Below are 24,524 nucleotides of genomic sequence, written 5' to 3' on the forward strand. Positions count from 1 at the left end.
TTGAAACGGTTTTGAGTCTGAGGAAGGTGGGAATGACAAGGAGAGGAAGAGCACAACATGCGAGCATAAGAGACATTAGCATAAGGTGGCAGCCGGCGAACATGGCGCCTCGCCTCAGGAAAAGACAAACGCTACCGGTGCTTCAAGTTGAGGACGGCTGCCTCAAGCTTGTAATGTATACACGCACGGGAGAAGGTAGGGTTCGACTCACCGCAATTGAGGCAGCGAGCCTGGGGAGAAGTGCACTCTGACTTGCACTTGAGTGACCTGCGCCCCACACAAAGGACAGAGAGAGACAGTTCCAGAGCATCGGAGGGCACCATGCCCAAACCTCTAGCACCTATTACAGAGCCGAGGAGAGAGAATGCACTCCTGGACGGAGCACCTGGCACCAACAAGAATGACAGAGGGTGGAAGAGTCCTACCATCAATGGTAATCTTCACAACCCAAAGGGGTTGACGGCGATGACCACGAGGGGGACGAATAAACGAGTCTACCTGGAGGACAGAATGGCCCTGGGCATCCAGGATATGATGAATATCTTCATGGCAGTCCTGGAGATTCCGAACATCCTGAGAAGGAGCAGCAACAACACGTGTACCGAGACAGGTGGTGTGGAAAGTAACAGAGTCTTCTACGGAATCTACAAGGTGCCTATGGAGGGAGAAATCGTCAAGAGGCACAGAATGAAGATGGAGGAGATCAAAGTATCTAGCCCACGAAGCGTTACCAAACAAGGCTTGATACACATCAGTACGGGAAGGAATCGAGTGAATGCGGCCGTGTCGAGGACGGCGTTGAGAACCCCCAGAGAGACTGGTTAAAAGGCACAGTTTTCACAACTAGAGACTGAGCTGTGCCAGGGGACTAGGTGGTCACCACTGGGGGGCTTGGGGCTCGACCCAACCACAGAGGAGGGAGGGGAGCTGAGGGGAGTAGTCAGAAAGGTTAAAGGAGGAGCAAGGTGGGGCCAAACGCAGCGGGGGCTACGGAATCCTTGGCTTGGTCTTTGGTGGGCTTGGTCGCCCACCCCACGAGCCTGAGAAGGTAAAAGAGGAACAGAATTTGGCACAAGTACGAAAAGAAAAACATTCATTCACAAATGTGCCCCCATACCCACCATGGAGCCCCAATTTAGGATTAAGGACTTGCCCGAAACGCTACGCGTACTAGTGGCTGTAAAAGAATGTAATAACTCTTGTATATATCTCAAAAAAAAAAAAAAAAAATTAGAAGCAGGACGCCCAACAAGAAGCTATCGCCGATCATGTCGGGTCCCTCTAGGGGTGCGTCGTGAGTATACGCCTCACAAACGCCACCTTAAGAACCGCCAGTCCTTCGAGATCGGGTACAGTGACGAAAGAAAGATTAACAATAAAAGGTTCCCCTCGCTCTCGACGTTGGGTACTACAGTTATCTGGGTGCAAGAGTATGCCTCCTCAAGCACCTGGGCGTCAGAATAGATGTCCAAAAGAATAACCAAAACAAGCAAAAGGTCGGCATGAAATGACAAGCAGATAGGAGAAGAGGGGGGAAGAAAAACGAAACATAAGGAAAAGGAAAAGGCGATCCAGCACAATTGGAGAAGACAGCAGCAGGAACATATGGCCACAAAAGGACAGAGAACGGTCCCATGGAGCATCACCCTCCGGCAGCCGACCACCAAGCCTCCCTCACGGCGCTAATGGGCCGGATGGGGAGGGGGTAAATTAATTAAATAAAATAAGCTGCTTCAGCTTATAAGGTAAATAAAATAAAATAAGCATTCCTCATATAAGTAGCTGTCTCACCTCACTGCTATATAGCCTTCCGGCTTGGTGCCTCCTTTTGGTAATTACTTGTTACACGCACCCAATTTGTGCAACAGGAAGAGGTCTTAGATCCCTGCTTCCCCCCCTCTCTATTTTAATAGTAATAATTATAGGTTTAAGTATTCAATGAGAAAAGTTTGAGGTTTTTATCCTAACCTAACATCATTTGTGCAGCATATTTTCATTTGTCTCAAACAGATTTAATTTCAAAATAAACCAAACCAAATAAATTAAAATTGGGTATGTACACATATATGAATACCTATTGCTAGGTGAACAGGGGCATTTGGTGGTAGTAAATGCTCCCATCAGCCCAGGATCATCACCGTTTCTCATATTTCATGTTCACCCGTATTTATTTACTTAATAACTACTGGTATAATATGTTGCTATTATAAAACTAATTCTAATATCATAAAAGACATATTTACTACAAGTTTCAAGTAGAGAATGCATATATAGTTAACATGAAGGACTACACCTTGATGAAACTCTACAGCTAGTGTTTGATTTTATAAAATCGATCCTCCGTGTTGTGTAGTAGAGAAAAATTGAGTTATATACAGTTTACGTAAAGCCATGAGTGGTCGAGGGCAACCTTAGCCTACGGGGCATACTTACGAAGATTTTTTTTCTTAGTATGCCTACCTCACTACTGACGCAGCTGCTACGAAGGCGCTAAGAAGAAAAAAACATTCGTTAGCTGCTTCCTGAATCTGGCCCCTGTTGCCTTGTGATGGTGTGGTGGGGGAGGGTCCCCCAGGGTCCCCCTGCCGTCTGCTACCCCGGTGGTGTTGCCGGGTACTTCGGCTTGTGTGCCCGTGCGTCAACCTGTCCTCTTAAAAGGAACGTCAACAGTTGCCGTTTGACTCTACGGCTGTTTTTGGACGTTATTTTATCTTAAACTACGTCTATTTTCGCTTCCATGGACTATCTCTTGTTATACAATGAAATACCACACTCTTATTATTCTATAACTCACTGACTATGCTCTGATATATGTTCTTCAAGTAAAAATACATATATTTTTGCCTTAATTAGGCCATAATCCAGAAAATTCCAGCCCATCGATCTTTATATTTAGGAAAACATCTAATAAATTTGGAAATGAATTTTTCGTTCGCCGACAGTTTCCTGTTACTATTTAGTCTTTTATGCTTTAATGTCGCTGGTCATTGTGACTTTCCCAGGATTTATATATGTTTTGTAGTAGCATTTAGTCACACTACAGTAATTTAACTAATGGGAAACCTTTATAGTCGTCGTAAATTAGTAATAATCATTTATCAAATAATAAATTAGCAAACATGTACAACTTCTTATGTTACGACTTTTCGGGTAGGCCGTTCTGTTTGTTTACAACCCCAATGTTTCAAAAAACACAATACTTTTAATATATAAGTGACTAAGTATGCTCTAATACATGGTCCTCAATGAAAATTATGTTTGTTTTTTTTAATTTGTCCATAATGAATAAGATTCGTTACTGTTGATCTTTATATTAAGAAAAACATCTAAGAAATTTGGTATTGAATTTTCGTTCAAATAAAGTTTCCAGTTACTATTTCCTAATTATCCTTAAATGTAGGTGGTCATTATTTTACTGTTATGTATATAGAAATTTAGCATTATGCATTTATAATACAGAACAATTTGGTCGTTCCACTGCCTCATAATTATATAAAATACTATGTGACAAATACTTGATAATTAAAATCATAGTTTTTTGACAACTATAAAAAATCCTGTTGAAATCATGCCGTTTTGAGTTGTCATACGCTTCTTAGTAAATAATATTGTGTAATGTTTGGCACAATTTATCACTGTATTTACAAACTGTTTAGGTATTAATGTATTCATTTTTTTGAATGTGTAATATGTTACTTAATCCTAAACTTCTTTTGCAACATTTATATCAGTTATAAATAATTGTCGCGAAACGGCGTATGAAAAAATAAATTTCCCCAAATGAAATTAGTGTATCGGCGATCGAGCGGCCATATTTAAAAGTGTATACTCTTGTCACTGTTCTGACATTAGTTTTCGATGTACGTATTTCATTTTTGTACCAATGTGTTCGCAATGGAATGTTCTAGAAGAACATAAGTATAAAACGTCACATAAGGATGTGTTCGACCGGCAACATATATAAAAACTACGTCGATTATACTCGTCGTGTCAATAATACAATTGTTTTACCACGCTGATTCAATGCCATACTGTTTTCTCAAATAAGCTCTTCGGCTATTAGAGAAAACGTAAATTTCATGGCGAACATTTGTAAACTATCCCCAAGTAGATCTGATCGAAATTGGAATTTATACAAATATTTATTCTCGTGTTGCCCCCCAGTCCCACCCTTGAGTAACCAGAAACGGATATACCAACTAGTCTAACTCATCCTAATCCTTGCACAAGCCCTCCAGAATTTCTTTATTGAAGATCAGCAAACAATTATTGTGCAGCTCATATTATACAGTTTAAAAATGAGATTTCCTTGTTCTAAAGGAATGAAAATGACACTGCCTTAATCTCAGTCGATTAAGGCAAATCTCAGTCGATTAAGGCAGTGTCTGGGATGCTCCCAGTGCCCGTGCCTGGTGCTCGTGCACCAGGCACGGGCGATAGTGTACGTTTAATTGTTCTTTTTGTGTAAATAACAAAATAAAATGTAAGACATAGTCTGCAGATCTTTTTCCAGATGTCTTTTTTTTTTCCTAAGAAAACTAAGATATTGCGAATTTTGCTTAACAATTACATTAATTATTAACTTTTTGTCGTTATTATTGTTATAATTAAAAGAATTACACCTTGTTTTTTGCTTATGTACAAAACAGAGTCTAATAACCACAGTTCGTTGCCCCTGAATCAACACAACATAACCAGTTTACTCATGTCATCGCCCCCAAATCAACAAAAACAACCAGTGTATTATTGTAAATAATTATATCTCATGATTTCTTAGCAATAGTAAGACATTTTTAAAACTCTAACCTTCGTAAGAAGGTATGCTCGTATACGAACTGAACGACCGGGCTTCACAACAAAAACATGGCCACATGAGTTGGATTATTCCGGTAATATTGAACTACTGTTCATTGTTATTAGTTTAACAATACTGTTAGGGAATGTCATATGAGTTAGGGAATGTCATAAGAGTAGTCACAGGGCAACAAAAGATACCCAGCTTCTGGGTACGGGATCTTTGCCCGAAACGCTATGCGTGCTAGTGGCTTTACAATAATAATAATAATTTATTTAGGAAAAATATATACATAGATGCAGAGTTACAGTACAAACATTGTTTGATTTATAAATAGAGGTAGTACATACAATACCTAAAGCCACTAGTACGCATAGCGTTTCGGGCAAGATTGTAAAATCATCATTATTCCTATTTTCTCTCTTAACCCCCAGTGTACCTTCTCGTATATTAATAAATAAATAACCAGGGTTTTTTATGCGGCTGTGCTGAAAGCCTGACGTAAAATAAATCATTGTGTCGGAGAACAGGAAGCTACAAATTAGGCTTATATTGAGATTCCCCCCTCCCCCCTTTCCCCCCAATTACGGGTCTGTCTAATTACCACAAGCTACCACAAGCTACACAAGCTTCACAAAGCTTCCTGGCAATACGTTAGTAATGAATAAATATGATATGTTAGGCTGACCTAACCTAACCAAACCTAACCTAACCTAATCAAACCTAACCAAATCTAACCTAACCAAATCTAACCTAACCAAATCTAACCTAACCAAATCTAACCTAACCAAATCAAACCTAACCAAATCTAACCTAACCAAATCTAACCTAACCAAATCTAACCTAACTTAACCAAACCAAACCCAACCTAACCTAACCTAACCTAACCTAACCTAACCTAACCTAACCGATGCTTGGATCATCGACTTGATTTGGTGTCACCATTTCTTTATTTTCGTCTAATTTCTTTATAAAAAGATACTTTTTCAGATTAAAATTATGTTTTTTCGTGTTGTACATTCAGTACCAACATTATAATGAGTAAATATATCTTATTTATTCATTACTAACATATTGCCAGGAAGCTATGTGAAGCTTGTGTAGCTTGTGGTAGCTTGTAATTAGACAGACCGCCAATTACTGGTGGAGTAAATCAGCCTAGCCTACTTCTTCCTAGCATAACCTAGCCAACACTAGCCAAGCCTAGTCTACCCTTGCCTAGCCTAGCAAACAGCCCTTGAACCCCCTACTGTTAAGACTCTGCTCTCTGATTGTACCTATGACACCTATTATTAATTTCCTTCTGTATCTTTAGCTCCAGTATGTTGTTATATTATGCTGTGCAAATTTGGGACCTGGCCCTCTAGTATCTTACATATATGTATTATTTGATACCATTCTTGTCTCCTGTCCAGAGAGTACATTTTGAGAGCTTTGAGACGGTCTCAATTATTTAGATGTTTTATCATTTATATGTTTGCTGTTTATGGTCTCTTTATTTCCTCTAATTCAGAGATTTCTCCTGTTCAGAAAGGGGGAGTCAGTACCGAGCAATACTCAAGATGGGACAGCCCCAGTTATTTGAATAGTATTAGCATTACTGTGGGTGGGGTCTTTGATTTTTAACATTCTCATAAACCATTCCATTATTTTTCTGGCCGCCACTATATTTGCTCGGTTATGTTCACAAAGTGTGAAGTCGTCAGACGTCGTAATTCTCAGATCTCTTGCATGTTTTTTCCTTCATAGAGTAGGTCTGATTGTGTCCTGTGTTCCTTGTTTCATTTAATTTCCTCGTTTCTACCATACTTCAGCACCTGTAACTTATCACTGTTAAAATCATGTTATTTCTGTTTTTTCAATGTCTCCTACAGTGCCAATTTACTTGTCTTCTGTAAAGTTTCATTGTTCAAATTTCAGTTATATTTTGCTTGTATTTTCACATGTATTAATTTTATTTTTATCTCAGTTTAATTACTGAAAAAATGCCAAGAAGTTAATATGTAAACAAAAAGTGCTTATGAGATTTGCATGTCACAACTCTCATTTGCAGTTTTTGGATGGTGGTGCAAGTATGCATCCTACCTTGTTCCTGTAGTTTTATATAATTAATCTAAACTGATTCTATTTTATGCCTGGTTTTAAATAGTTTTGTACCTTTTGGGTAAATTTTACAGCAGCCCAACATCAATTTCAATCGGTGATATTGTTTCTCATGCAGTCGAATATCTGAGAGCTCATTGCAACAATGGATTCCAAAAATCCAAGTAAGTTTCATTATACAGTAATTAGGATTAGGTTTCCTTTATCGCGGTACTAGATTTTAATCATATTGCATACTTTATGATAGCTCAAATTATCATAATTTTCAGGACAGAAAAGTGTATGAAGCAGTCTTTCATGCTACATTTATCCATTTAGCTAAGAGTATAATTAGCAAATAATTCACAAAAATATTAATTACACAATTTGATAATTGTCCCAGACAGACGTAAAGATCATTGCATCTTCGTTTTCTGATGTGTTGTTTTGTCATCCAAAGATTGTACATTATTACCTAAAATTCCAATTTAGAATATTTATTAAGTATTACTTAGTTTGCTTTCATCTAGAGTATGCACCTCCTCTCTTGGATTGCCTACCCTCCATCCTTCACCAGACATTAAATATCTTTGCTTATACTAAGTATTTAAAGTGCAATCAATACCTGCTTGATGGGGTTCTGGGAGTTCTTTTACTCAGCAAGACTGGCAGTAGGCCAGGCTTGACTTGTGAGAGTTTGGTCCACCAGGCTGTTGCTTGGAGTGGCCTGCAGGCGCACATACCCACCACAGCCTGGTTGGTCCGGCACTCCTTTGAGAAAACTATCTAGTTTTCTCTTGAAGAAGTCCACGGTTGTTCCGGCAATATTTCTTATGCTCGCTAGGAGTATGTTGAAAAACCGCAGACCTCTGATGTTTATTCAGTACTCTCTGATTGTGTCTATGGCACCCCTGCTCTTCACTGGTTATATTCTGCATTTTCTTCCATATTGTTTACTTCAGTATGTTGTTATTTTACTGTGTAGATTTGGGACCTGGGCCTCCAGTATTTTCCATGTGTATATTATTTGGTATCTCTCTTGTCTCCTTTCTAGTGAGTACATTTGGAGAGCTTTGAGACGATCCCAATAATTTAGGTGCTTTATCGAGTCTATGCATGCTGTATATGTTCTCTGTATTCCCTCTATTTCAGCAATCTTCACCTGCTCTGAAGGGGAAAGTGAGTACTGAGCAGTACTCAAGACGAGACAACACAAGTGACTTGAAGAGTACAACCATTGTGATGGGATCCCTGGATTTGAAAGTTCTCGTAATCCATCCTCTCATTTTTCTTGCTGCCACAATATTTGCTTGGTTATGCTCCCTAAACTTTAGTTCGTCAGACATTATTATTCCCAAGTCCTTTACATGTTACTTTCCTACTATGGACAAATTTGATTGTGTCTTGTACCCTGTATTATGTTTAAGGTTCTCATTTTTACCATATCTGAGTACCTGGAAATTGTCGCTTTTAAACATCATGTTATTTTCTGCTGCCCAGTCGTAAACTTTATTAATACTGTATCTACTTGTAGTTTTTCAATATCTTCAGCAGAGGTCATTTTTAAGCTGATTTTTGTGTCATCTGCCAAGGCTGATACAACGCTGTGCCTTGTATATGAGTCTATATCTGATATGAGAATAAGGGAAAGCAATGGTGCAAGGACTGTATCTTGAGGTACAGAGCTTTTAACTGTTCTTGGACTCGATTTTATATGGTTGACTGTTACTCTTTGTGTTCTTTTTGACAGAAAACTGAGTATCCAGCGTCCTATTTTACCAGTTATTCCCATTGACCTCATTTTGTGTGCTATCACTTCATGGCCAAATTTGTCGAATGCGTTTGTGAAATCCGTGTACTGTATACCACATCAGCATTCCCTTTTTCTTCTAATGCCTCAGTGATTTTGTCGTAATGGTCAAGTAGCTGTGAGAGGCATGATCTTCCCGTTGTAAATCCATGTTTGCCTGGATTGTGGAGATCATTTGTTTCCATGAAAGTAGTGACCTGACTCCTGATCAATATCTCAAATACTTTTATTATGTGGGACGTTAGTGCAACTGGTCTATAATTCTTTGCCAGTGCTTTGCTCCCTCTCTTGTGTAGAGGGGCTATGTCTGCTGCTTTAAGTGCATCTGGTATTTCCCCCGTGTCCAATCTCTTCCTACTCACTATACTGAGTGCCTGTGCTAATGTCACTTTGCATTTCTTTATAAATATTAAATTCCATGAGTCTGGACCCGGGGCTGAGTGCATGGGCATATTGTAAAATTCTCTTTCAAAATGTTCCATGCTCGTGTTGATATTGGTTATATTTACAGGGGTTTGGATATCACGCATAAAGAAGTTGTCCGGATTTTTTACTTTCATGCTGTGTATCTGAGTGCAAAACATATCCTCATACAGCTTCTTTAGGATTTCACTAATTGTAAAATTAGTGTTATGACAAATTAGAAATTTGTCATCCTCAATGTATGAACCTTCACTAATACAAATAGGTCCAATATTGGCAGTGATATTTTCTTATGATTTAGCATAAATGAGGAAATATTTTGGGTTTTCCTTTATTTCTTGAATTGCTTTTTTGTCTAGTGGCCACTCTTCAATCTGATATGAATGCTTCAGTCTCTGTTTTATTTCTACAATCTCCCTGTTTAAATTATTCCTTCTTTGTATGAAAAGTTGTCTGCTTAATCATTTCCGTTGTTTTTTGTCTTTTTTTGTAGTGTCGCCTGCGTTTTCTTTCTACGTTGGACCTCTTTCTGGCTTTCCTCAAAGGAACATGTTTCAGACAGACTTCATAGGCTTCAGAAGTCTGTTTTTCTATTCTTTGTGTATGATGTTTATTACTTAGAACACATTCCCATTGAACGTTCGTAAGTTCCTCATTTATTTTTGCCCAGTCTATCCTTTTATTATTATTATTAAAATTGGATTTATTGAATAACCCTTCTCACTTGTTGTTTCTCTTAGGCCTACTACCATTATTAATGTTAGTTTTCACTTCAATGTTGTCCGAGTACGTAGTGTTTGAGACAGTAATGTCGCTGATTAGCTCATCATTGTTTGTAAATATCAGGTGCAGCGTGTTTTCGTTCCTAGTTGGTTCTGTAATCTGCTGACTGTGCGAGAATTTGTCACAGAATGTCAGTAGTTCTCTGACCTGTAGTTTGTTATTTCCAGGTTGATTTCCTGCTATAATGTTATTTTTACTATTCTCTATTTTAAAATGGGCAGATTGAAGTCTGCAAAGAAGATAATATCTGGTACAAGGTTTGTTAAGTTATCAAGGATATTCTCTATTTTGTGGATTTGCTCAGTTAATTTCTCAACTGTTGCATCTTGCAGTTTGTATATTAAAATAATAATTAGATTTATATTTTCAACCCTGATTCCAAGTACCTCTACCACCTTATTAGTTGAGTTCAGGAGCACTGTTCATGCCAGTTCCTCTTTAATATACAGACCTACTCTTCCACCTGACCTTATTACTCTGTCACATCTATATAAATTATAATTTTGGATCCAGATTTCACTATCCATGTGGTCTTTTATGTTGAATGATTTGCTCATTCATTCATCATTTGCTCATTTATTTGATCATTTGTTATAAATAATGGGGTGTGGGGCTTCTATGGGGGAACTGGTACTATTAAGGGTTAAGGGTAGTTAGAAGACAGAGTATCAAATATGGGAGAGCTAAAAGGCCCGGCCCCCAAAATAAACTATCCACAGTAGTAATAACTTGCTACTAGACCATATATGTTAGTCTAAGGGTTGATCTATGCACTCCCACACAGGAAGAAGGGATACTCTGTAATTCATGTACTTATTTATTAACCCCTTAACAACCCCCCATATACACTCACACCAATAACAATAATAATAATAACTTTACCACACTATGTTACGTTAAAAGCCTTGGTCCACATAGGCAGGATACAAGGTTTACACTAATAACAAGCTAGGGTAAAGTACTACTGGATAAGCACTGAAGCTGGATGCAGCTTAGGGTAGTGAGACCATGTGGTACCCTAATACGAAACACAACACTTAGGGTTACCCAAAACACTGGCAACAACTACCCCCAGGTCTCACCAATCGTTACTACCAGAGTAGGTACACTTAGAAATCATACAATACTCAACTTAATGGTACAGGAACTTAAGGTAAGGGAAATAAGTAAGAGGAGAAGGGAGGAGAGTAGGGATGCAGCCACAGAGTAGGTCTCGTGCCCACGAACGCCAGTCAGAGAAGACCCTCCTAGCGACCAGCTAGGCCTCTCGCATGTCGTGGTGCCGGAAGGAGCCTAATTGATCGTGCAGGTAAGCACATTAAAGATCTTCCCCTATGCAACGTATTGTTACTTTACAAATGATTAGAAAGTATTAGTAAGCAAAGTTGGTGCCTATGTTATTATTTAATAATCAACCCCCAGCTCAGTCTTTAAATGCTCTTTGAGAAACAATAATAGTCTTACGTCTGGCAGGGAAGATACAAACAATTGCCGCTCGTGATGCACTCTGTACTACCGTACTACCGTACTACTCTGTACTAACTGTACTAACAGAAAGTTTAATAGCTCAATTTTGACCTCTGGTTTCCACTGGAGAACCCAGGGTCGTAACATCATTCAAATATGAATGATTTCCCATATTGTGTGTGACTTCTGGTGAGCTTAGGTAGTTCTACATTATAATGTAATTATACTGTACTGCACAGTTTATCATAACCCAAATTATCTTTATTTTTCAGTCCTGAGAAACGCTTTACAGCGATTATGTCCCTCATGTAATATTATCGTGAACATTAATCAACATGTCTGCAAGTGTGGCTATAGGCTTTTTGATGCCAAACGTAAAGCTCAGCCGGAAAGCCAGGCTCAGGCAAATATCAAGAGATCGGAAAAAAAAACATATACCTGTTGTACATGGTAAGCTCACATATATTTTTATTCACAATGTTTAATATGGAAATAAATAACATATAATTGATTAATTTAATTTTATTTAAAGGAAATATTTTACTCCCTTTCATATTGTTGTAAAGATTACCAACATATATTGTCAAATGAGCAATTTATGTCATCTGCATTTAAAATACAGCTTTCACACACTTCACGTATTTGTGTTGGATAATATCATTTTCCAGCTTTACATAGAATACTTTGTGTTCTTTATCTATGTTCAGATGAGTTGCATAAAAGTGTGCAAGATTTACAACACCAAAAGAAATTGAAGGAGATTGAAGAGGAGATGAAAAGGCTTCGAGCAATTTATGATTCCCAAAATAACAACCCAAAAAGGCGGACAATTATGTACACATGTACTTCGTCTAGAAAAAGCAGAGCTTTAGGTATTAGTATTATTGTCAACAGTTAAATATAATCACTAACTGCTCTTAAATGTAAGTATAAATAACTTGTTATAGTAATATATTTTTTACTGTTTTTTTTTTCTATTACTAGGCACACCATCAAATCCTTTCCCTTGCAGTCATGAAGTACTGAAGCCTCCAGTTTCTGTTGTAGACGTTATACCCCAAAATATCAATGGTATGTTATCTAATTATTTTAGAGAGATACAAATATAAATGCATTGCCATAGTAACCAAGGACTAAGTTGCAAATACAGTGTGTGTGTGTGTGTTTGTGTATATATATATATATATATATATATATATATATATATATATATATATATATATATATATTATAAATATGTATATATATATTATATATATATATTATATATATATGTCGTACCTAGTAGTCAGAACGCACTTCTTGGCCTAGTATGCAAGTACCGATTGGCCTAATAGGCCAAGTGACTTTTTATTTTCAATAAATTGTTATCTTTTTTTTAAATATTATTATTATATTATATTAAGAACATAAATTATTGATTTAGTTATGTTAGTTTAGATTAGGTTAAGATAAGTTAGGTTAGGTTAGGTAGGCTTGGTTAGGTTCGATCATATATCTACATTAATTTTAACACAAATTTAAAAAAATTTAGCTCATACATAATGAAATGAATAACTTTATCATTTCACATAAAAAACATTTGAAAAAATATTGAAATTCTGGAAAACTTGGTTTATTAGGCAAATCTGGCCTTGCATAGTAGGGCCAAGAACTCCATTCTGGCTAGCTGTCTATATATATATATATATATATATATATATATATATATATATATATATATATATATATATATATATATATTTATATATATATATATATATATATATATATATATATATATATATATATATATATATATATATATATATATATGTCGTACCTAATAGCCAGAACGCACTTCTCAGCCTACTATTCAAGGCCCGATTTGCCTAATAAGTCAAGTTTTCATGAATTAATGTTTTTTCGTCTACCTAACCTACCTAACCTAACCTAACCTAGCTTTTTTTGGCTACCTAACCTAACCTTACCTATAAATATAGGTTAGGTTAGGTTAGGTAGGGTTGGTTAGGTTCGGTCATATATCTACGTTAATTTTAACTCCAATAAAAAAAAAAATGACCTCATACATAGAGAAAAGGGTTGCTTTATCATTTCATAAGAAAAAAATTATAGTAAATATATTAATTCAGGAAAACTTGGCTTATTAGGCAAATCGGGCCTTGAATAGTAGGCTGAGAAGTGAGTTCTGGCTACTAGGTACGACATATATATATATATGACAATGACAGACCACGGAGGAAAAATGAATCAGGAATTTCCTTAAGTACTTTCGTATATTAAATACATCTTCAGAAGGTGATAAGGTGATACATCTTCTGAAGATGTATTTAATATACGAAAGTACTTAAGGAAATTCCTGTTTCATTTTTCCTCCGTGGTCAGACATTGTCACATTCTTAATCACGTGTTTATTTTCGTGATATACACACATATATATATATATATATATATATATATATATATATATATATATATATATATATATATATATATATATATATATATATATTTTATTAAATATGACCGAAAAAGTAAGATTAATAATTCTAACACGAATTTTCTCAATCTTTCGTACATTATGCTTCACTATTGGAGGTAAATCAAAAATCACTTCTCCAAAATTCATTTTTATTTCTAGTCTGACGCGACACGGGCGCGTTTCGTAAAACTTATTACATTTTCAAAGACTTCACAAATACACAACTGATTAGAACTTGCGTTCCCTGGTTTTATATCTACATTTGAGTGAGGTGGGAAGGGTGATGTGGCATTACATTTGAGTAAGGTGGGAAGGATGATGTGGCATTAGAGGATATTAATAGGGTATTAAAAGTATCAACACAAGACAGAACACGAAACAATGGATATTGAATAGAAGTGTTTGTAGAAAGCCTATTGGTCCATATTTCTTGATGCTTCTATATTGGAGCGGAGTCTTGAGGTGGGTAGAATATAGTTGTGCAATAATTGGCTGTTGATTGCTGGTGTTGACTTCTTGATGTGTAGTGCCTCGCAAACGTCGAGCCGCCTGCTATCGCTGTATCTATCGATGATTTCTGTGTTGTTTACTAGGATTTCTCTGGCGATGGTTTGGTTATGGGAAGAGATTATATGTTCCTTAATGGAGCCCTGTTGTTTATGCATCGTTAAACGCCTAGAAAGAGATGTTGTTGTCTTGCCTATATACTGGGTTTTTTGGAGCTTACAGTCCCCAAGTGGGCATTTGAAGGCATAGACGACGTTAGTCTCTTTTAAAGCGTTCTGTTTCGTGTCTGGAGAGTTTCTCATGAGTAGGCTGGCCGTTTTTCTGGTTTTATAGTAAATCGTCAGTTGTATCCTCTGATTTTTGTCTGTAGGGATAACGTTTCTATTAACAATATCTTTCAGGACCCTTTCCTCTGTTTTATGAGCTGTGGAAAAGAAGTTCCTGTAAAATAGTCTAATAGGGGGTATAGGTGTTGTGTTAGTTGTCTCTTCGGAGGTTGCATGGCTTTTCACTTTCCTTCTTATGATGTCTTCGATGAAACCATTGGAGAAGCCGTTATTGACTAGAACCTGCCTTACCCTACAGAGTTCTTCGTCGACTTGCTTCCATTCTGAGCTGTGGCTGAGAGCACGGTCGACGTATGCGTTAACAACACTCCTCTTGTACCTGTCAGGGCAGTCGCTGTTGGCATTTAGGCACATTCCTATGTTTGTTTCCTTTGTGTAGACTGCAGTGTGGAAACCTCCGCCCTTTTCCATGACTGTTACATCTAGAAAAGGCAGCTTCCCATCCTTTTCCGTCTCGTAAGTGAAACGCAGCTCGGAACTCTGCTCAAATGCCTCCTTCAGCTCCTGCAGATGTCTAACATCAGGTACCTGTGTAAAAATGTCGTCAACATACCTGCAGTATATGGCCGGTTTCAAGTTCATGTCGACTAAGACTTTTTGCTCGATGGTACCCATGTAGAAGTTTGCAAACAGGACACCTAGGGGAGAACCCATAGCGACCCCATCTACTTGCTTATACATGTGCCCATCCGGGCTCAAGAAGGGTGCCTCTTTAGTACAAGCTTGGAGTAGTTTCCTCAGAATACTTTCTGGCATGTCAAGAGGAGTACAGGCTGGATCACGATACACTCTGTCGGCTATCATTCCGATAGTCTCGTCCACAGGTACATTGGTAAACAGCGATTCTACGTGCAACGAGGCTCTTATCCCTGTGGCCCGTGCGCCCCGCAGTAAGTCCACAAATTCCTTTGGAGACTTCAGGCTGAAGGCGCAAGGAACATAATGAGTCAGCAGGCCGTTGAGTCGCTTCGCCAATCTGTACGTGGGTGTGGGTATCTGGCTAATGATTGGCCGAAGTGGGTTTCCAGGCTTGTGCGTCTTGACATTTCCATACGCATATCCAGGTTTATATTCCCCAATGATCTTTGGCAGGTGGAGTCCGGATTTCTTGGCGTTCACAGTTTCGATCAGTTTGTTGACCTTTGCTTTTAATTCGGCTGTAGTGTCCTTCGTTACCCTTTGGAACTTAGTTTGGTCAGAGAGTATGATGTTCATTTTCGCCAGATATTCGTCTTTTTTAAGAATGACATATATTGGCGACTTGTCACCTCTCCTGACAACTATCTCCTTGTTCTCACGAAGGCTTTTAGCTGCCGCTCTAAGCTCGGGGGACAGTATGGTGCTTCTGTAGTTGCCTCGATTCTTTCCTCCTTCTGCAATAAGTTCTGCTTGTAAGGTATCTTTGGTAGTGACCTTCTTTTGTGTCTCGAGGTCGAATATGTCGTCCAACAGAATTTCCAACTCCACTTTCCGGGCCATTTCACTCGGTCTGGACATAACATGACAGTTTATGCCCAGATTTAGGAGAGTGACTTGGTCCTCAGTGAGGTTAATTCCTGCAAGGTTCAGGAAGCCATCTCTTGGTCGTGGAATTGCCATAGGTCCTCCATATAATGTTGTTAGTTTCTTGATAATCCTTGTTTCAGTGCTGAGGTGATGTTGGTCTGTGAGGATGTCGAGGTGTTGTTCAATGCGGGTACGGATACTATGGTCGATGTTGCTATTTCTCCACTCGTTTGTAGCATGAAGTAGTTGCGTTTTTTTGTCTTTGATTTCATTCTCTGCCTTGTATATCTGATCACGAATCAGATCCTGGCGATATTTTATCGTGAAGGCTTGATTCCTTGCTGCTGGGTCGTGCACTTTAACATTAGTATATTTTGGTAGCAGTCTTTCCTGTAGACATATTTTATTAAATATGACCGAAAAAGTAAGATTAATAATTCTAACACGAATTTTCTCAATCTTTCGTACATTATGCTTCACTATTGGAGGTAAATCAAAAATCACTTCTCCAAAATTCATTTTTATTTCTAGTCTGACGCGACACGGGCGCGTTTCGTAAAACTTATTACATTTTCAAAGACTTCACAAATACACAACTGATTAGAACTTGCGTTCCCTGGTTTTATATCTACATTTGAGTGAGGTGGGAAGGGTGATGTGGCATTACATTTGAGTAAGGTGGGAAGGATGATGTGGCATTAGAGGATATTAATAGGGTATTAAAAGTATCAACACAAGACAGAACACGAAACAATGGATATTGAATAGAAGTGTTTGTAGAAAGCCTATTGGTCCATATTTCTTGATGCTTCTATATTCTGACAGGTACAAGAGGAGTGTTGTTAACGCATACGTCGACCGTGCTCTCAGCCACAGCTCAGAATGGAAGCAAGTCGACGAAGAACTCTGTAGGGTAAGGCAGGTTCTAGTCAATAACGGCTTCTCCAATGGTTTCATCGAAGACATCATAAGAAGGAAAGTGAAAAGCCATGCAACCTCCGAAGAGACAACTAACACAACACCTATACCCCCTATTAGACTATTTTACAGGAACTTCTTTTCCACAGCTCATAAAACAGAGGAAAGGGTCCTGAAAGATATTGTTAATAGAAACGTTATCCCTACAGACAAAAATCAGAGGATACAACTGACGATTTACTATAAAACCAGAAAAACGGCCAGCCTACTCATGAGAAACTCTCCAGACACGAAACAGAACGCTTTAAAAGAGACTAACGTCGTCTATGCCTTCAAATGCCCACTTGGGGACTTTAAGCTCCAAAAAACCCAGTATATAGGCAAGACAACAACATCTCTTTCTAGGCGTTTAACGATGCATAAACAACAGGGCTCCATTAAGGAACATATAATCTCTTCCCATAACCAAACCATCGCCAGAGAAATCCTAGTAAACAACACAGAAATCATCGATAGATACAGCGATAGCAGGCGGCTCGACGTTTGCGAGGCACTACACATCAAGAAGTCAACACCAGCAATCAACAGCCAATTATTGCACAACTATATTCTACCCACCTCAAGACTCCGCTCCAATATAGAAGCATCAAGAAATATGGACCAATAGGCTTTCTACAAACACTTCTATTCAATATCCATTGTTTCGTGTTCTGTCTTGTGTTGATACTTTTAATACCCTATTAATATCCTCTAATGCCACATCATCCTTCCCACCTTACTCAAATGTAATGCCACATCACCCTTCCCACCTCACTCAAATGTAGATATAAAACCAGGGAACGCAAGTTCTAATCAGTTGTGTATTTGTGAAGTCTTTGAAAATGTAATAAGTTTTACGAAACGCGCCCGTGTCGCGTCAGACTAGAAATAAAAATGAATTTTGGAGAAGTGATTTTTGATTTACCTCCAATAGTGAAGCATAATGTACGAAAGATTGAGAAAATTCGTGTTAGAATTATTAATCTTACTTTTTCGGTCATATTTAATAAAATATGTCTACAGGAAAGACTGCTACCAAAATATACTAATATATATATATATATATATATATATATATATATATATATATATATATATATATATATATATATATATATATGTCGTACCTAGTAGCCAGAACGCACTTCTCAGCCTAATATGCAAGGCCCGATTTGCCTAATAAGCCAAGTTTTCCTGAATTAATATATTTTCTCTCATTTTTTTCTTATGAAATGATAAAGCTACCCATATCATTATGTATGAGGTCAATTTTTTTTTATTGGAGTTAAAATTAACGTAGATATATGACCGAACCTAACCAACCCTACCTAACCTAACCTAACCTATCTTTATAGGTTAGGTTAGGTTAGGTAGCCGAAAAAGTTAGGTTAGGTTAGGTAAGGTAGGTTAGGTAGTCGAAAGACAATTAATTCATGAAAACTTGGCTTATTAGGCAAATCGGGCCTTGCATAGTAGGCTGAGAAGTGCGTTCTGGCTACTAGGTACGACATATATATATATATATATATATATATATGTCGTACCTAGTAGGCAGAACGCACTTCTCAGCCTACTATGCAAGGCCCGATTTGCCTAATAAGCCAAGTTTTCATGAATTAATGTTTTTTCGACTACCTAACCTACCTAACCTAACCTAACCTAACATTTTCGGCAACCTAATCTAACCTAACCTATAGATATAGGTTAGGTTAGGTTAGGTAGGGTTGGTTAGGTTTGATCATATAACTAAGTTAATTTTAACTCCAATAAAAAAAAATTGACCTCATACATACTGAATTGGGTAGCTTTATCATTTCATAAGAAAAAAAATTGAGAAAATATATTAATTAAGGAAAACTTGGCTTATTAGGCAAATTGGGCCTTGCATAGTAGGCTGAGAAGTGCGTTCTGGCTATTAGGTACGACATATATATATATATATATATATATATATATATATATATATATATATATATATATGTCGTACCTAATAGCCAGAACTCACTTCTCAGCCTACTATGCAAGGCCCGATTTGCCTAATAAGCCAAGTTTTCATGAATTAATGTTTTTTCGTCTACCTAACCTACCTAACCTAACCTAACCTAGCTTTTTTTGGCTACCTAACCTAACCTTACCTATAAATATAGGTTAGGTTAGGTTAGGTAGGGTTGGTTAGGTTCGGTCATATATCTACGTTAATTTTAACTCCAATAAAAAAAAATTGACCTCATACATAGAGAAAAGGGTTGCTTTATCATTTCATAAAAAAAAAATTATAGTAAATATATTAATTCAGGAAAACTTGGCTTATTAGGCAAATCGGGCCTTGAATAGTAGGCTGAGAAGTGAGTTCTGGCTACTAGGTACGACATATATATATATATATATATATATATATATATATATATATATATATATATATATATATATGTCGTACCTAGTAGCCAGAACTCACTTCTCAGCCTACTATTCAAGGCCCGATTTGCCTAATAAGCCAAGTTTTTCTGAATTAATATATTAACAATAATTTTTTCTTATGAAATGATAAAGCAACCCTTTTCTCTATGTATGAGGTCATTTTTTTTTATTGGAGTTAAAATTAACGTAGATATATGACCGAACCTAACCAACCCTACCTAACCTAACCTAACCTATATTTATAGGTAAGGTTAGGTTAGGTAGCCAAAAAAAGGTAGGTTAGGTTAGGTTAGGTAGGTTAGGTAGACGAAAAAACATTAATTCATGAAAACTTGGCTTATTAGGCAAATCGGGCCTTGAATAGTAGGCTGAGAAGTGCGTTCTGGCTGTTAGGTACGACATATATATATATATATATATATATATGTCGTACCTAGTAGCCAGAACGCACCTCTCAGCCTACTATTCAAGGCCCGATTTGCCTAATAAGCCAAGTTTTCATGAATTAATGTTTTTTCGTCTACCTAACCTACCTAACCTAACCTAACCTAGCTTTTTTTGGCTACCTAACCTAACCTTACCTATAAATATAGGTTAGGTTAGGTTAGGTAGGGTTGGTTAGGTTCGGTCATATATCTACGTTAATTTTAACTCCAATAAAAATAAATTGACCTCATACATAGAGAAAAGGGTTGCTTTATCATTTCATAAGAAAAAAATTATAGTAAATATATTAATTCAGGAAAACTTGGCTTATTAGGCAAATCGGGCCTTGAATAGTAGGCTGAGAAGTGAGTTCTGGCTACTAGGTACGACATATATATATATATATATATATATATATATATATATATATATATATATATATATATATATATATATATATATATATATATATATATATATATATATATATATATATATATATATATATTATTAAATATGACCGAAAAAGTAAGATTAATAATTCTAACACGAATTTTCTCAATCTTTCGTACATTACGCTTCACTGTTGGAGGTAAATCAAAAATCGCTTCTCCAAAATTCATTTTTATTTTTATTTTTATTTCTAGTCTAGAATTTGGAGAAGCGATTTTTGATTTACCTCCAACAGTGAAGCGTAATGTACGAAAGATTGAGAAAATTCGTGTTAGAATTATTAATCTTACTTTTTCGGTCATATTTAATAATATATGTCTACAGGAAAGACTGCTACCAAAATATACTAATATATATATATATATATATATGTCGTACCTAGTAGCCAGAACTCACTTCTCAGCCTACTATTCAAGGCCCGATTTGCCTAATAGGCCAAGTTTTCCTGAATTAATATATTTACTATAATTTTTTTCTTATGAAATGATAAAGCTAGCCTTTTCACTATGTATGAGGTCAATTTTTTTTTATTGGAGTTAAAATTAACGTAGATATATGACCGAACCTAACCAACCCTACCTAACCTAACCTAACCTATATATATAGGTAAGGTTAGGTTAGGTAGCCAAAAAAAGCTAGGTTAGGTTAGGTTAGGTAGGTTAGGTAGACGAAAAAACATTAATTCATGAAAACTTGGCTTATTAGGCAAATCGGGCCTTGCATAGTAGGCTGAGAAGTGAGTTCTGGCTACTAGGTACGACATATATATATATATATATATATATATATATATATATGTTGTACCTAGTAGCCAGAACGTCGTACTTGGCCTACTATGCAAGGCCCAATTTGCCTAATAAGCCAAGTTTTCCTGAATTAATATATATTCTCTAATTTTTTTCTTACGAAATGATAAAGCTACCCATTTCATTATGTATGAGGTCAATTCTTTTTTATTGGAGTTAAAATTAACGTAGATATTTGACCGAACCTAACGAACCCTACCTAACCTAACCTATCTTTATAGGTTAGGTTAGGTTAGGTAGCCGAAAAAGTTAGGTAAGGTTAGGTAGTCGAAAAACAATTCATGAAAACTTGGCTTATTAGGCAAATTGGGCCTTGCATAGTAGGCTGAGAAGTGTGTTCTGGCTACTAGGTACGACACACACACACACACACACACACACACACACACACACACACACATATATATATATATATATGTCGTACCTAGTAGCCAGAACGCACTTCTCAGCATACTATGCAAGGCCCGATTTGCCTAATTAGCCAAGTTTTCATGAATTAATATATTTTCTCTAATTTTTTTCTTATGAAATGATAAAGCTACCCATTTCATTATGTATGAGGTCAATTTTTTGTATTGGAGTTAAAATTAACGTAGATATATGACCGAACCTAACCAACCCTACCTAACCTAACATAACCTATCTTTATAGGTTAGGTTAGGTTAGGTAGCCGAAAAAGTTAGGTTAGGTAAAGTTAGGTAGGTTAGGTAGTCGAAAAAAACATTAATTCATGAAAACTTGGCTTATTAGGCAAATCGGGCCTTGCATAGTAGGCTGAGAAGTGCGTTCTGGCTACTAGGTACGTCATATATATATATATATATATATATATATATATATATATATATATATATATATATATATATATATATATATATATATATATATATATATATATATATAATATCGTATATGGCTATCCTCTCTGAAATTGCAGGGGAAAGGACTTGGGTCCTTGATGTATGTAGGGTGGATCATAGTAGGCTTAAGTTAAATGCCTTATAAAGACCCTTAGGCCATTTTCATAGTCATTCCTGATGCAAATGTCCTGTCAAGGGTGTATAGATAGATGAATAAATATGGTTGTAGATAAATGGATAAAGGGGTAATATTATAAACACATTTGTAAAAATATTATTATAAATTATAAATACTGTATATATATATATAAAATTATTTAAATTTATATATAAAAATATTTTTTGGTCAAAATATTGAATTATAGTTTGAGTGAAATTTAAAATAGCTAAAGAAGATAGTCTAAAAATCAGTGTAAGATTATAATTAAAGTATAATAATTTCAGCCGCTGCCGAACTTGCTGCAGAAATAAAAAAAATCCAAGAATCGCAAGTGAAGATTTCTCAATGGCAGCAAAGAAGAATGAAGGCTGAAATTTCTTGAGAAGAAAGTCGGTCAGTTCTATTTGAGTGGGAGGTGTGTAGGCACGCTGTTCCAGTTGAAGGTACATACACAATACTTATAAGCATATTGTCTATTTACATCAGCATATCAGTTTACATTACAATTTATTATATTTGCATTTTTTTTAGTTATATTTTTTGAATAGAGAGTGGATAATTCGTTTTAAATATACCTGAAGCATTTTATCACTAATGAAAAATGTTTATGTATACTTATAGACCATATTTTTTTCCTAATTCTGCATGATCTGAAACTGCCCGAAACGCTGCGCGTGCTAGTGGCTTTACAAGACTGTAATTACCATAATTGTATCCTCACATTCCTTATGTACATTCTTGTATATGCATAAATAAATAAAATAATAATAACTGTACAGAAGTCTTTTTTGACAAAGATGCGATATTTTTGAACATATGTTTTCAAATATTTTCATTTGACAGACACCAAATGCTTCAAATGTAAGATTGAAGCCAGCATCAAATGTGAAGATTGTCATCGCCTATTCTGCTACCACTGTGATATGAAAAAACATTTTTTAAACCCATTCCATGATAGGTTTTCCTGGGCCAGTGGATATTATGAAGCATTGCCACCAACTGTGACTGTTGACCTTAATGGGACATTTACTGACTGGCGTATGTAAACCAAAAAAATTCTTTACATATGAAAACTTTTCTTTTTACCAAGCTATTACAATATAAGTACCAAAATATTGAAAGAAAAAAAAAAAAATTTTTTACTCAATAAGCAATTCAATTTTTATGGCATTTGACTTACTGAATATTATTTAAATATGCAATCTGCTAAGTTTATTATTATTTTCTTATTCAGAACCTGTTGTGCCAGTTCCTGTGCCAAAAATTTCCTGTAACTGTAAAGACTGTAACCTTAACATAAAGAGTTCTGACATCATGTGTACTTTCATAATGCTCTCAGGTATATTTGATTTAATATTAAGTTTGAACACATAAATCTATGAGTATTTGCATCACTGAATATAGTAGCATCACTGAAGTTCTAGTGACAATACCCATACCCAAGCATGTGGACTTCAATCTTTGAGACACAAACATATCCATTCAGTGATGGAGATGAGTTTTACAAAAGATTCAAAATAAGCTGCTTTATTTTAGGAATAAATACTAAAACTAAGCTTTCTAGGCAGGTATGACCTTTATCTGCCCATATTTGAGTGTCAAGAGTGTGGATACAGCCTTCCTGCAGATGCTAAGATGTTGTATGATGGTGGATACTTCTGCTCATCAGCCAGGAAAAGTAACACATTCTTCAGCACCAAACTCCTGAACAACTGGCATTTCCTTAAAAGGAACAGTCCAGGTTTATCAATGAAATCCTTGTTAATAGCGCTCCAAGCGCTTGGCTCTCATAATGAAAGAGTAAGTATTTATTAATTTTATATATGTAATGTAAGTACCTGTATACATTAAACTGTATATATAATAATACATAAAAATATGAACCCACTCCACACATTCTCTTGTGCCACTTACATGTACAAAACCTTGTTCCTAAATGCACATCCTGATCTGAAACTCTTCCTTGATAGATGTAAAGGATCCCATAATCACCACACCAGAAATCAATATCTCTCTGATATCCCCCGAGTCAAACTAAATCTGTGCAAACTCTCTATGCAAATAAAGTAATTGGTTATTGCTCCTAATTGGTAAACTCTTTATTGAATTAAAAGCTGTCCAGCTGTTCAAAACATTATTCAAAAGTAAAACTAAAAAGCATTAATTTCATCCTTATAGTTTCCTACGTAGTTCTTCAAACTTGCACTATTACTTGTGCTACCCACCCCCACCAATATATATG

The 24,524-nt window shown here is 36.3% G+C and overlaps 1 long non-coding RNA gene across 1 annotated transcript; it reads left to right on the forward strand.

Annotated features, from left to right (window-relative positions):
• Positions 1 to 4,847: 4,847 nt before the first annotated feature.
• LOC123770251 (uncharacterized) lies at positions 4,848 to 11,789 on the forward strand. Its single transcript, XR_006774315.2, has 3 exons — positions 4,848 to 4,889; positions 6,973 to 7,062; positions 11,633 to 11,789. It is a non-coding gene; the product is annotated as an uncharacterized lncRNA (long non-coding RNA).
• The last annotated feature ends 12,735 nt before the right edge of the window (positions 11,790 to 24,524 follow it).

The sequence above is a fragment of the Procambarus clarkii genome, chromosome 42, assembly GCF_040958095.1.
Source record: "Procambarus clarkii isolate CNS0578487 chromosome 42, FALCON_Pclarkii_2.0, whole genome shotgun sequence".
NCBI lineage: Eukaryota > Metazoa > Arthropoda > Malacostraca > Decapoda > Cambaridae > Procambarus > Procambarus clarkii.